Consider the following 14,182-nt stretch of genomic DNA (forward strand, 5'->3'; position numbering starts at 1 on the left):
TATCGTTTCACAAGCACGACATTTTATTATACAGGATGGATCCAATTCACCGCTTTTGGATACGTTTTTCATATTTCTTGAGACGAGAGGAAAAAAGTGACTTAAATATTACGGGCACGATTTTCAAAAAAACTTTTGGGCAAACACCACATATGTTAATTCTTTTCAGAAGTTTTGGTGGTCTTCTATGATGCCCTATAAGTTTCTATTTGTGAAAATATTAGATTTTTATTATTTTGCGTCCAATGGCATCGCGATATTTTTCTATAATTTCTTGTTCCTTAATTATAATACAAAGGAGGAGGGCCCCTAAGGCTGGTTTTTGGCCTAATTTATTTTTGACTGAAAAAATCTGAAAAAAAAATTTTTTTAGTACCTACTAGCAATACTGAATCGTTTCCACCCTAAATGGACCAACCTCCTCACCTTCCTTCCCCCCTCCACCCCCTTAAATGCCGGGGAAATCATCGCTTATCAGAGGAATCTTTAACGAGCTTAGAGATGCGAAAGACAATTCCTATGAAACTTACATATGAAGAGTTTTTTGAGTCGCTGATCACGATCTGGTATCAGAATCACGAAATTCAAAATGGCGGATACAATGATTACGAATCTGGGCTCTACCACGAAATTCAAAATGGCGGATTCCATACGGACAAAAAAATTAAAATGTCTTTAAAATGCATGAATTTTTGTGTAGTGGGGTTTTTTGGGTCTCTGACTACGAATCTGATGGTAGAATTACGAAATTCAAAATGATGTATTCCATATAGCGAACAAAAAAATTAAAAAGATCTTCATAATCCTCAAATATTTATTTATAGCAACTTTATTGGATCACTGATTGACTACAATTATGAATTCAGAATCACGAAATTCAATGTGGCTAATCAAATATGCACAAACATGTATGTATAATTATTGATTTTTTTCTTTTTCGTTTTATTCAATGTGTGTCATCTCATTTAAGGTAGTGGAGGAGGAAATGAGGGTCAGGGGGTTGGTCCGTTTAGGGTGGAAATGATTCAGTATTGCTAGTAAGTACTAAAATAATTTTTTTCAGATTTTTTCAGCCAAAAATAAATTAGGCCAAAAACCGGCCTTAGGGGCCTTCCTCCTTTATCTCTTTAAATGGAACATTCTATACATTTTTCGATATTTGAAATCTGCCTAAAATTTCGTTCCATATTATGAGGTTTTATACCTTATATTTACCTGGAAAATTTCTTTCAAAGAATAAACGCCAAAAATTATTTTTTGTTATTCAACTGTTTCTGGATACAATTAAGTGTGCCATGGATGTATTTGATTATACCACAAAAAAATGTGAATATATTATTTGCTAGGAAAATTTACGCAGATTTCAAATATCGGAAAATATATGGAGTGTTCTTTTAAAAAAAATAATAAAATTTTGTGTAATAACTGAAAAACCATGAAGTATGGAATAATATCGCCTGCGTCACTGGATTCTATTTAAAAAAGTGTGTAAAACTACACAAAAATCTAATATTTTCACAACAAAAGACTTACAAGACAACACAGGAAACGAGCAAAATTGGAAAACACCCTGTATCTTTTAAACGAATCAGATACCGAGATACGGTTTTTGCTATTCAACTTCTCTCGAAAATTGTGGTAGCGACATCTATACTACTTTTTATATTTTTTCGGGAAATAAAATAAATTCATTGATGATATCAATGATTAAATAGTCAGTTTTCAGTAGTCTGCAGTCCTGATTTACGTCTAACTTAAGTAATGTAATAGTAGGTGTTTTGGTCCCTTTATTCCTGCCCACCCCTTCTATAGGTATGTACAACTTTTACTATACTTTCTAATATAATTGCTGAATCAATACAGCCACCCCCACCCCGTAAGCATTACCATTAAAAACGTTTAAGTAACGCCACTAATACTTATTTGACTACCACCGCAATAAATAATAATTTCTAAAAAGCCTGTCAGCGTTTGAAAAGGGATTACTTGTCTGAGTACACTAAGGGCCCTAACTGGATTTGGACAGATGGTACCTGAGCTTATTTACCCTATTGTAGAGGTAATATCTTTATTGGATAATTTCTGGACTTTCCAGATTGACGCACAATGTTTTCCTTTGACATTACTGAACAGATATAGATAGGCCTTTGCACACCTGTGGTAAATAAACAAATGGCGTTTGGAAAAACCAAAAAATACAGGTACAAAAATATCGTTCAATAAATTTATGTGAGATTTTCGAGCAGATTTGCATTTTACATAGGTAATTTCTAAATTTGTTCAAATTAGCAAATATTTGATTCCAATTATATATTTTTTAAACCATATTTAAGTTTAATAAGTAATTTTGGCAGATACCCGAACATTGTTTAATTAACAAAGTTTTGAAAGATACATTTTAAGCGTTGTAAATATACTAAAAGGCTAATACGATGACATTTCTAATTATCGTTCCTGATTAACATTGTTGCCTTCGGAGATACCACAAGAAATTGTAAATATTCAAATTTCTAATTAACGTCAAGTCCTCTCCGCCCACTTCTGTATGTTATTTAGAGATTTCGAGATTTATATTTATTAGCACCTCTACCCCACATCATTTTCGACTCATTACCATTCAATTAATGTTCATAGATTTATAACCACTTCCATATTCACTGCCAAGAAGAAAAGTAAGACTTGTTAATTGTCGAATATGTTTTCTGAACTTATATTATACAACTTAAACTGAAAACACTTTTACTTAAGTTTTACTCGAAAATCAGGATTTTTTCGAAATACATAAGAGAGTAGTAATTCGTAGAAAATTGAAGAACGAATCCGAAAATATGATGGTTGTTACCGTAAAGCAGTGGCGTAGTATTTTATTTAGAAAAATATGCCACCGATACCCTGTATCTCCGCCACTGGAGCATGTAAATTTTAGGAAAAGCCCTCATATTTTGGACAATGTTTACATAAATACATGTGCCCAATTTCAAATTATTTCACTTATTTTAAATTATGTAAAAAAATTAAACATATTTTTTGAGTTTAACACCCTGTATCTTTTTAACGAAGCGTCCTAGATAAAAACTTTATAGGAAAGACTCCCCTTAAAATTCACCAAAGAATGCAAGGTTTCATTTTTGGTCACCATTTGTGGATCCCCTGTATATTAATTTGCAACTTCTGACGATAAATCTAACTCGTCCCGTATTCTCCTATAAATGATCCTTGCCACGTTATTGATAAGTTCTTGAAAATGGCAATAAAATGTTTTCCGAAAGTAAGTAGTTTCGTTTGTTTGTCCAGTCAATAAAAATGCTAAATACAATTTCATATACCTTCTTTGATTTCTGTGTTAAAAGATTTTCCGTTACATTATTTGCATATTTTGCGTAATGTATTTCCAAATTCTATCTCTTCACCTTGAGAATGAGAAAGGATATAGGAAACATTTTGCATGTGACAAAGGCGAAAAAATATCGATACCGCAAAGAGCGATCGACACAAGTTTAATCATTAGAAAACTACTTTTTTTTTGGCGTGTCGAGACCCCTTCCGCAACCCATTGGGGCCATCACGGGCAATGTTTGTATTGTTTCGTTCGTATAACTATTACGAGGCCAGTGACTCCGGCACAAAAATATTTTAAACAAATTAGCTGCTACCTCTCCCGCCCACGCTGCCCACAACAATAACACTAACAATTTAATAACGCTACGTTTGCGACGACCGTCTTGAAATTTCCGTCATTAACATTTCGATTAGACAGATTATCCCGACTTTTACCACTTTGATACGCCGAATGGTGCTGCTTGTGTCGCCCAGTTCGTGCGTAGGGCCGTCGAGTAAGGCATAGGGTTAAGTCTCGGGGGCACTCTAAAGGTAAGGTCTTTTGGGTCGGAGATAATGATCGGCTTCTTAGATTAAATTATCCAAATTAATTTGGAAGTCGCTCGGACTGGGTCTACCAAATAAGTGGGAAAGAACATTGTTAGGATTTTGAAGTATTTGGACTGGTTTCTATACATACTCCTACAAATAATCATAATAAAGTCATTTATTTCCAATAGGGTCAACATCCAGTTACACGAAATTCTTAAAAACTGTTTAATTAAAGCAATCATTTTGCCTATGCCTTCTATAAATTTGACATTAAGTTACCGATCACGTGCCTCATGAAGTCCAAATTTGAAATTTGATTTATTTGAATGTGGGTTTGTAATACGCAAAGAAGCTTTATACAATACAATGAGAAATAATTTGGAGCGTAAACATGTACTGGGCAGGTATGCATCCCTGGTTAATAAATTGGAAGGTACCAGGGTAGACATTCAAACACCTCTTATGAAGACTCAGCCAGACATCTTTCAACGATCTTTGCCTTAAATTGCGACTTTTGCCTCTCCAGAATTCACCGACTTTTGAAATCTGCTCGAGCTGTGCTGATATCATGGGCTGTAGTTTGGTGTGATGGTGCGTCTATATGTTGCCCTACTTCAATTCCAATTTTGATGCATTTGGGAATCTTTTTATTTTCCATTTGCCGTGGATTTGGTGATTGGAAACGATTGGAAACTTTGCAGAGGATTTCAACAGAATTTTTGGAACTTACTATATGAAACTACTTTTGCCGGGGTTGCCAAAAGGACTTTCTCTCTGGAGATTCAATATTATTAATATGACATTAATAAATACGATATCATATTAACTCTTCGAATTATAGTGTAGATCTCACTAATGAATAATACAATGACGTAAAATTTACAAAATTTTTACAATTACCTACTTTTCGGTCGATAGCCGCAAGGTTTAAGGCGTCAGTAGACAGTAGATTAGCTATGCTTATACGGAGGATTAGCACCCTCTGTGCAGCTATGGTAGGGTGGAAGAATGTTGGCTTGGGTCAATGTGAGAGATTGACACCGGTTGGCATTTGACCACCCCCCTAATTAATGAGGTTTTCCAGGTTTCCCTCATTCCTGCACTGACTGGTGGTTAGGGCCTACCAACATAAGTCGTTCCTGGGCGCAAATGCGGTCTGCTTAATAATAATATGCCGCCTCCTCTCCCGCACAAGTCTCCGACTTCTGGGCTAATTCTAGTAGTTAGAATGAGGAGTAGATATATTATTATTATTGTTATAATAAACCTAGTTGGTTACATGCCGTCGACGCTGTATGTATGTTTAATATGAGATGTGAAATGCATTCTGCCGCAAAAGTGAAGTTCCGATTCTTTATTTATTTGCAATACACAATACAGATAATTTTGTAATCATAATTTCGTACAGCTTTCTTTTGCGAAAAAACTTTGCGTTTCAAAAACTTTAAGATCAGCAAAAATAAACATTGGAGAGCAGTACTGCAAGATCGTTTATGAATAAAAGTAAAGAAGAGGGCTTAAATTCGAATTTTTTACTACCCCAGAATTGACATTATATTCTACGGATGTAGTTGTACCTTCATATCCAATAAATTGCTTTCTGCCTGATAAGGAGGATTCAAATCCGGTTTTCTGCATATTGAAATAATAAAATATATTACTGCTGCAAACAAAATAACAACATATTTTATCTGCTCCCATTATAGTACATAAACTATTAATACATTGTTCTTAAGGAGGTAAGTGGATTTTACCGTAGAAGTACAGTAACGTTGCCGATGTTCTTCGGAATGAATGGCCTGTATAGGTTTCAGGATGTTCTAGTTTCAAGAACTGTGCAATCTTATTAGGAATCGTAGAAATGGTATTCTTGCCGACTGGTTGGTTGTAACAACTACCTGCTTGATAGCGCATAAAAAAGCGTGAAATTTCAGTTTTAATTTCCAATCTAATCTTGATGAGAAGCTGAACCCAGACGAGAAGTAATTGTAACCGTACGTGACGTACCATTTTTAGAATCTGGAATTGTAACTACAATAATATCATCGAAATTTTTGAAATTGGCGTCGTCCAAAGTAAGTTTGCATAACTCATCAGAACGGCATGCTACTGCAATGCCTAAGATCGTCACTACCTTCATTAGCAAATATGTGTTATCAGGTGCCTGAACGAAAAAATCGTTGACCTGTTTCCATGTAAAAACCTTTGACTTTTTAGGTGTAAAGCCGTCTTTATTACGTTTCAAAAATGCTCTCAGCTCGGGGTATTTTGATATATCCACGTTCTCCTCTATGAAAATAGTTGACTTAATCATTGAGTATTCACCCCACAAACTCGCCGGTGACTTTAAAGTTCTTGACTTTTCCATGAAATATGTTAGTAGTGACAATTCAGAAACACCAGTATTTTTGTTCTGGCACCATTCTTTGAAATTTCTATATGCTCGTCCGTAGTGCACTTTCGACTTCCAGCAAGAGCAAAATCAACCAAGGCGACTTTGCAAGATTTCGAATAATGTGAAAATGAATTGATTAAGAAATGTCAAAAAATAAAGCCTAATCTTTATTTCATGAACCATAAAGAATTGCGGGAGCAGATAAAATGTTATGCACCACGCAACAGTTTAGTATAATTTACCAGTCTCGGACTCTATTGCCAGCCCTCGCTCCGCTCGGGCTCAAAATCGTCCTCGACTTACCTCCTTTATGGTGTAAATAACTGTTGTCTTGATTCATCATAAATTAAAATAATATCCATTAATTCTGCACTGCTATACGTATAGGCAATTTTGAACAGTGTAATACTGATGTAAACAATAAACCACGGTAATAAGAGAATCATTAAAACCACAGTAATATTCAATAAATTGGCATCTGTTATATCAGATCGGCAAAAGCTACCACTACAGTCGTTCAGCTACGCCGTGCTTTAAAATACAACTGCAAATATTTTCCAACGAAATCTGTAATTATCTCATTATAACTTTTATTATAATGTCGATTCTCCTAATTAGCGTGAATGACCCTATGCATATTATTTACTACAAAACGTTTTGCTAACTGAGGAGAACTTCTTTGCGCATAAAACGAAAAACCGACCAATAAACATCACTTGTTGCATAATTCATCAGGCGGAGTAAAAAAAAAACAGAAAAAAACGAGATCAGGTAAATGACAAACTGTCGATTATAAAATTCCTTGGTCCGTTATTTATTGTTATTAATATTCCGTTCGAGTTCGGCCAAGTTTGATCCTATTTTTCATACGCAATGAATAAACCATGGGAGCGTTTAAAGTTGATGAAAAAATGCTTTTACATTCCTCGACAATCCACAATAGAAAATATATTACGGGCGTTCCCGTCAGACCGCTTTTTATTCCGTAATATTTCAGTTTTGTGCTTAACCGCGGCCGAAGCACCTGTACGGCATGTTTTTTTTTTGAGGCGAAGCATGATCTGATTTGCCGTTGGAATTTTTCAGAAATTCCTTTATATTCAGTTCGTGATGAAACAGGCGTGTACATAGTGTTCGACTTTTTTATTGGAGTATTGTGACAGTTTGCAGTACAACTCAAGATTAACGGTTTCGTCGGTTCATGAAAAACTTGGCGTATCTCGTATACATACTATTACACACAAGGAACTATATTGTATCTTTTAATTATAAGCGATTAAAAGACGCACTTCAGTCTTTTGTTTATTCTGTGGTACACGGTACACACCATAGTAACAACTTGATACTTTAATTTGTTACTTACTTCTGCAATAAACACCATTTCAATTATTGTAATCGCTATCGTAGCTTAATATTAAAACAAACTGTTACCATAGCGGGAAATAAAGTGCATTTTTTATTCCCTGGAAGTTAAACAATGCATATATTGTGCAAAACCGTACTTATCTTATCAACTTCGACGTCGCCTGTTACATAGGTGTTGTATAACAGTGAAAAAGTAATATTAACGGTCGGTAGAAGGAAGCACAAAAAACAGGCACTTACGTAGGAAATTCTGGAAGGAAGCCTAAAGAGTTGAAGATAAGCAGTTGAAGTGCGAACAGTGTGGAGATCGGCAGTAATACGATCGGCGGGCAGTGTGTCAAAGTAGTGAAAAGTTAATTGGTTAAAGTGTCATTAGTTAGCAGGTAATATTCTTTAAGTACTTTGTTGTTAATTGTTCTATGTAATTTTGTGATTGTGATGGTTATAGATGTTTCATGATAATAATTCTTTGTATGTTTAGCTTCCATTGCTTTATGCTCTAGGGCATATATTTTTCTAAGGTAAAATTATTATAGTTATTATTAACGATTGCTCATTATTTATTACATGTTAAAATATATATGTACATGTATATATTGTCGTATATATATAACGACTTCTTTGTTTCACATCTAACTTGTTTTTGTCATGAATACGTTATACGAAAAACATAGATGTTTTATAATAATAATTCTTTGTGTATGTTTAGCCTTCATTGTCTTACGCTCAGGGGCGTATATTTTTCTAATATAAAATTGTTACAATTATTATTATAGATTGCTCATTATTTATTACATGTTAAAATATGTATATTGTCGTGACTGCCCAGATATTGCATTAACGACCTCTTTGTTTCACATTTAACTTGTTTTATCATGATTAGGTTGTTCTTTGATTTCTTGTGCTCACTTTATGTCATACGTCTATACGAGCCTTGTTGAATTTACTAACATTTTCGCCCGTGCGGAACGAATCTGGATTAAGCTCGATTGCCTCCCGTATGGGACTCCAGTGTTATGAAGGATCTTCCGAAATCTCAACTATAGCTGGATTGCCTCCCGTATGGGACTCCAGTACCTTCCGGCTCTGCCGGCTAACTAACACCAAACCTCTTCAGTTTTACTTGGAAGTGTGTATGACTAATATGAGGTAACAGATGACATTTAGTGACACATTAAATGAGACAGGTCTTATTTATCATTAGCAAAGGTTCTTAATTTATGCCTTTGGTTAGCGGTTGTTTTTTATTTATATTTGGGTAGTTAGAGCAACGATCGTGGGTTTCTCTGCCATGCTCTTTCCCCACAGGAGCTCTAGGTGAGCCTGGCACTCTCATTTTATGTTAAATGGTTGTTAATGTTTTTGTTGTTCTTTCTATTTGTCACATGTTTAATTTGAATTGTATGTAAATAAAGGTTAGGTGTATTTACTCTGCTTTTGTTTTATATAATTAAACCATACATCCCCTCTACAAAGTTAGTAGCCAGCACCTTCCGGTAAATTAAAAAAATAGATACACAACGTAGGTAGTCCTTATGACGATCACATGTTTTTGGCCACAACTACGTTTACTTATTTTTTGTCGAACCTAGGGTTGTTATACTACAATATGCTATACAGGGTGTATTTAAATGGAGGGGCACAAATGATGCCAGAGATTCCTTGGGTGAAAATAAGTCGATTTAACCTAACATACCTATATCCCAAGTCGCATAATAAAAAAGATACAGGGTGTCAAAGTGAAAAATAAAAAATGGTTTTTCCTTAATAATTTCTTTAATTTTAGTCAGAAATATAATAATATAATAATTTCAACAGAGGGGCTTTTTAATGATGGGAAAAATAATATAATAATGATTTTTGAGTGTCGAGTGCGAGGCGCCCTCTGCAGGCAATGTTATGCATTGAATATGTAGTAACTTTTTTGCCAACCCCCGTATACAGCTTTCAGTAACAAAATAAAAAATATTGGACTTTTTTGAACATTTGAACAAAAAAGGTATACTTATTGAAAATGTCTAAAGCCAACCGTTGAGGAGATATTTTTAATTTCACAAATTAGTGTTAAGGATTTATACCTCCACGAATACCAAGGCACAAACGGATACTTTTGTTAATACATAACGCATTGCCTTGCAGTACTTATTAGTTGTGTATCTGTAGTTAAAACCAAAAGGGGGCTCAGGAATCAACTGAGACAACATTATTTTTACTGTTTTAAATTTACTTTACTTTTCTTTGAGTATTTATTATTTTAGCATGTGTGAAGACACTTGTTGCATAATTTCTATTTAATTGTTTTTTCGGTGTATTTATTAAAAAACACTTTTGTGCATGTGAAATTATTTAAACCCTGCATTAAAGAAATCTCATATGAAATAATAGTTCAGGTAAAAAAATATTGCAAAATACTTATTTATTGTTCTTTAATAATAATTATTAAAAAACGAGCAAAACAACTAAAACCAAGAGTCACTTAACAACAGTCAATAGATAATTTAAGAAAAACAATTGGCTGACAATAAAAGAAAACAAGATTTTTTAATGGATATATGAAGTAATTTCCATTTTCCTGCAACATATCGACATACCTACTCGTCATAAGTATTATTTTATTCAATTCCAAAACTATTTAATATCTAGGACGCAGGTAAATAGTGACTAAAATCAATTAACACTTTAAACTAACACTTCAAAATTGTAATTTACTAGTATTATCAAATGACATTTACCTACTCGATTTTTCTATTTATATTTAAACAAGTCGAACTTTGGTATTCGTGGAGGTATAAATCCGTAACACTAATTTATGAAATTAAAAATATCTCCTTAACGGTTGGCTTTAGCCATTTTCACTAAGTGTACCTTTATTGTTCAAAAAAGTCCAATAATTCGTATTTTGTTACTGAAAGCTGTATACGGAGGTTGGCAAAAAAGTTACTACATATTCAATGCATAACGTTGCCTGCAGAGGGCGCCTCGTACTCGACACTCAAAAATCATTATTATATTATTTTTCCCATCATTAAAAATACTTTGTTGAAAATTTGAAACATTTCTGACTAAAATTATAGAAATTATTAAGGAAAAACCATTTTTTATTTTTCACTGTGACACCCTGTATCTTTTTTATTATGCGACTTGGGATATAGGTATATTAGGTTATATGAACTTATTTCCACCCATGGAATCTCTGGTATCATTTGTGCCCCTCCATTTAAATACACCCTAACAACTAAGGAATAATTCAACTTATTTAATAGTTACTACAATACAATACCATAGCCCAGAAGTAAAACGTATCTTTAATACTCTGTACCTACTTTGCTACTTTTATATTCAAGATTAAAAATGCACTTTAAGAATTAAAATATGCACTTTAGTCCCTATTTTATATTTATATTGGGTATACTACGTAATCTTCTACTATGAGCAATACTAAATTTTTATGTATTGGCCAATCAGAATTAAGGATGAAAAGATTTAAATTATTTAATCATTACCTTAGTATAATACTAAAAAATATGCACTGACGAATTAGGAATATCATAGATCTAAAGTGTATCTTTTAGTTATAGGGATTATGCCTCTTGATATATACCATAATAATTTAAATTATTCAATCGTTGCCATAGCATATTTAAAAAAAAATTTTAGAGGATAAGATACACTTTAGTGTCGAATTACTATCACTAGTTTCCTTTTTAGTTATATAACATGGAAACAATTTAAATTATTCGTTACCATAATATGATGATATTAATATAGGCTAGTGATTATGTCTTAAAAACCAGCAATGATGGGTTTTTATTGCATGAATCGTTCAAACGGTTATTCAGAAAGAAAAAACCGAGGAGTGCTATTAAATTAGAGGGTGGAAATTTGAGATAGGGGTGAAAATGCAACCCTTAAGGTTTTTTGAGTATATCTCGAAAACGAAACAAAATTTGAGGGTAATGCATAGGAAAAATTTTTGTAGATAATGAGATTTTCTATAAAAATAGCTTATTTAAAAAAATTAAAAAATTTATTTACAACATATATTAAAAACAATTTAAAAAAATGCAAAAAATTCAATTTTTTGTTTTTTTTTTACTTTTATGCAAATAACTTTTTTTGAGCAGAGATAGGTATTGCTTCATAAAAAAAAAGTGTATAAAATTTCCTTCAAAACAAGAGGTTGTAGAGTATTTTTGGATGAAAATTGACTGATACATGGCCGCTCAAACTTTTCGATTTTCCTCGCGTTTACCCTTATACGTTTTAATTCTAATTTTTTACAAATAGGAAGGAAATAAGACGTTCAAGGATTTTCATCACATGACTCGCAGTTTTTTAAATATAGCACGAAAATGAACCAAAATTTTGATATAGTTCATAGAAAAAAATTTGTAGAGAATTGAATTTCCCATCGAAATGGCTTATTTAAAAAATTTAGAAAACTTTATGCAAAAAATTGTTAATAAACAATTTTAAAAAAGCAAAAAATTAGATTTTTTTTTACTTTTTTGACTAATTTTTTTTAATAGAAGTAGGCAAAGAAAATTGTTTTCCAAAAAAACTAGATGAGATTCCCTTCAAAATTATGCGTTTTCAAAAGTTTTTGGACTAATATTGACTGAGTTATTTTCGTCGTTTTTAACATAATAATGATTATAATTCTTTTTATTTTTACAAAAAAATAACGGTAAAAGTCGACCTTGTAGACTTGTAACGAAACAGAAATGAACTACATTTCAAATTAATTTTACAAATAGTCTAGTATAATTAATAAGTAGCTTTTAAATTAAATCATTTATATTTATTATTATAAATCTCCTTATTTGAGATAGTAAAAAAGAAATATAGTATGATAAACTGTAAATTCATTCGAAAAATCTCTCATAGTTTCATACAGTTGTGAAAGTCTTTATTTATTATTAACAAATAAAACGTTTGAAATAATTTTATTTTTTACGAAAATCTAAAAAATATTTAAGTTTGGCCGGTTATAACTCAGTCAATATTAGTCCAAAAACTTTTGAAAACGCATCATTTTGAAGGGAATCTCATCTAGTATGTTTGTAAAGAAATTTTCTTTGCCCACTTCTAAAAAAAAAATTAGTCTAAAAAAATCTAATGTTTAGCTTTTTTTTAAATTATTTATTAACGTTTTTTTGCATACAATTTTTCTTTTAAATTTTTTAAATAAGCCATTTCGATGGGAAATTCAATTCTCTACATAATTTTTCATATGAACTATACCGAAATTTTACTTCGTTTTCGTGCTATATTTAAAAAACTGCAAAAGTGTATTTGCACCCCTATCTTCAATTTCAACCCTTTAATTTAATATCACCCCGCGGTTTTTTCATTTTTAATGACCCTTCGAACAAGTCATGTGATGAAAATCCTTAAACGTCTTATTTCCTTCCTTTTTGCAAAAAAATGAAAATTAAAACGTATAAGGGTAAACGCGACGAAAATCGAAAAATTGGCTAAGTTTGAGCGGTCCGGTATCGGTTAATTTTCATCCAAAAAATACTTTCCAACCTCTTATTTTGAAGGAAATTTTATCTACTTTTTTTTATGAAGCAATACCTATACCTATCTTTACTCAAAAAAAACTAGAGGCAAAAAAGTAAAAAATAAAAAAAAAATTTGTTTTCTTTTCAAATTGTTTCTTAACGATATTTGCATAAAATTTTCCTTTTAAATTATTTAAATAAGCCTTTTCAATGGAAAATTCAATTCTCTACATAATTTTTCATATGAACTATAGCAAATTCATGCAATAAAATTGCTTGAACGTCGCAGTTCCTTTCCCTGTATTTTTTATTATAATCAATAGCCTATGCCTATAGGTACTTATTATAATAAGGATTTTAATTTTTTGATATCTTTTAATTCTCGGAGATTGTTAAATAACATTCATCCTCCAAAGTAAAAGGTGTACATTAGTGACTTTCAAACCCAAAGGGATTAAAAATGACATTTCACTCAAAAACGTCGATGTAAACAGGACTCTTAATTCACGGAGGCTAAAAGTAACCTTTAAGGGCCCCATATTCTTTAAATAGTGTTTTCCGCATAGACAAATAATTTCAAACATTTAATAACTGAATAATCTAAAGCATATCAAATAATAGGAATGTTATGTCATGCCATCTGGGTATTTTCAAAAACGCCGCAGTAAAACGAATAAACAGGTGCAAAAAACGATCAAACCATCAAGGTTTTAGGTACTGAAATCTACGAAAATACTAACTTTTTTATATATAATTCCACATGTAAATATTCTTATAACATTTACTTGCCTAGTCCTACATATGAAATTGTTTACTTTTATTTATAAGTACGTGAAAATAATTCTTAAAATGTGTGGTTAGAATAACAGCAAACGCATGTTTTACAAACGCTTTTTTTTAGTTATTATTTTATTAGAGTACATTTAAATGGTAACAATGAATAAACAAAAAACATCAAGTATTTTATTTTTGTGATTACTTTTGTTCTACACGTTTTACTTTTAAAGATTTCAGTACCTAAAAACGCCAGAAATTTCACTATTTC

Source organism: Anoplophora glabripennis, unplaced genomic scaffold, assembly GCF_000390285.2.
Source record: "Anoplophora glabripennis isolate ALB-LARVAE unplaced genomic scaffold, Agla_2.0 scaffold349, whole genome shotgun sequence".
Taxonomy (NCBI): domain Eukaryota; kingdom Metazoa; phylum Arthropoda; class Insecta; order Coleoptera; family Cerambycidae; genus Anoplophora; species Anoplophora glabripennis.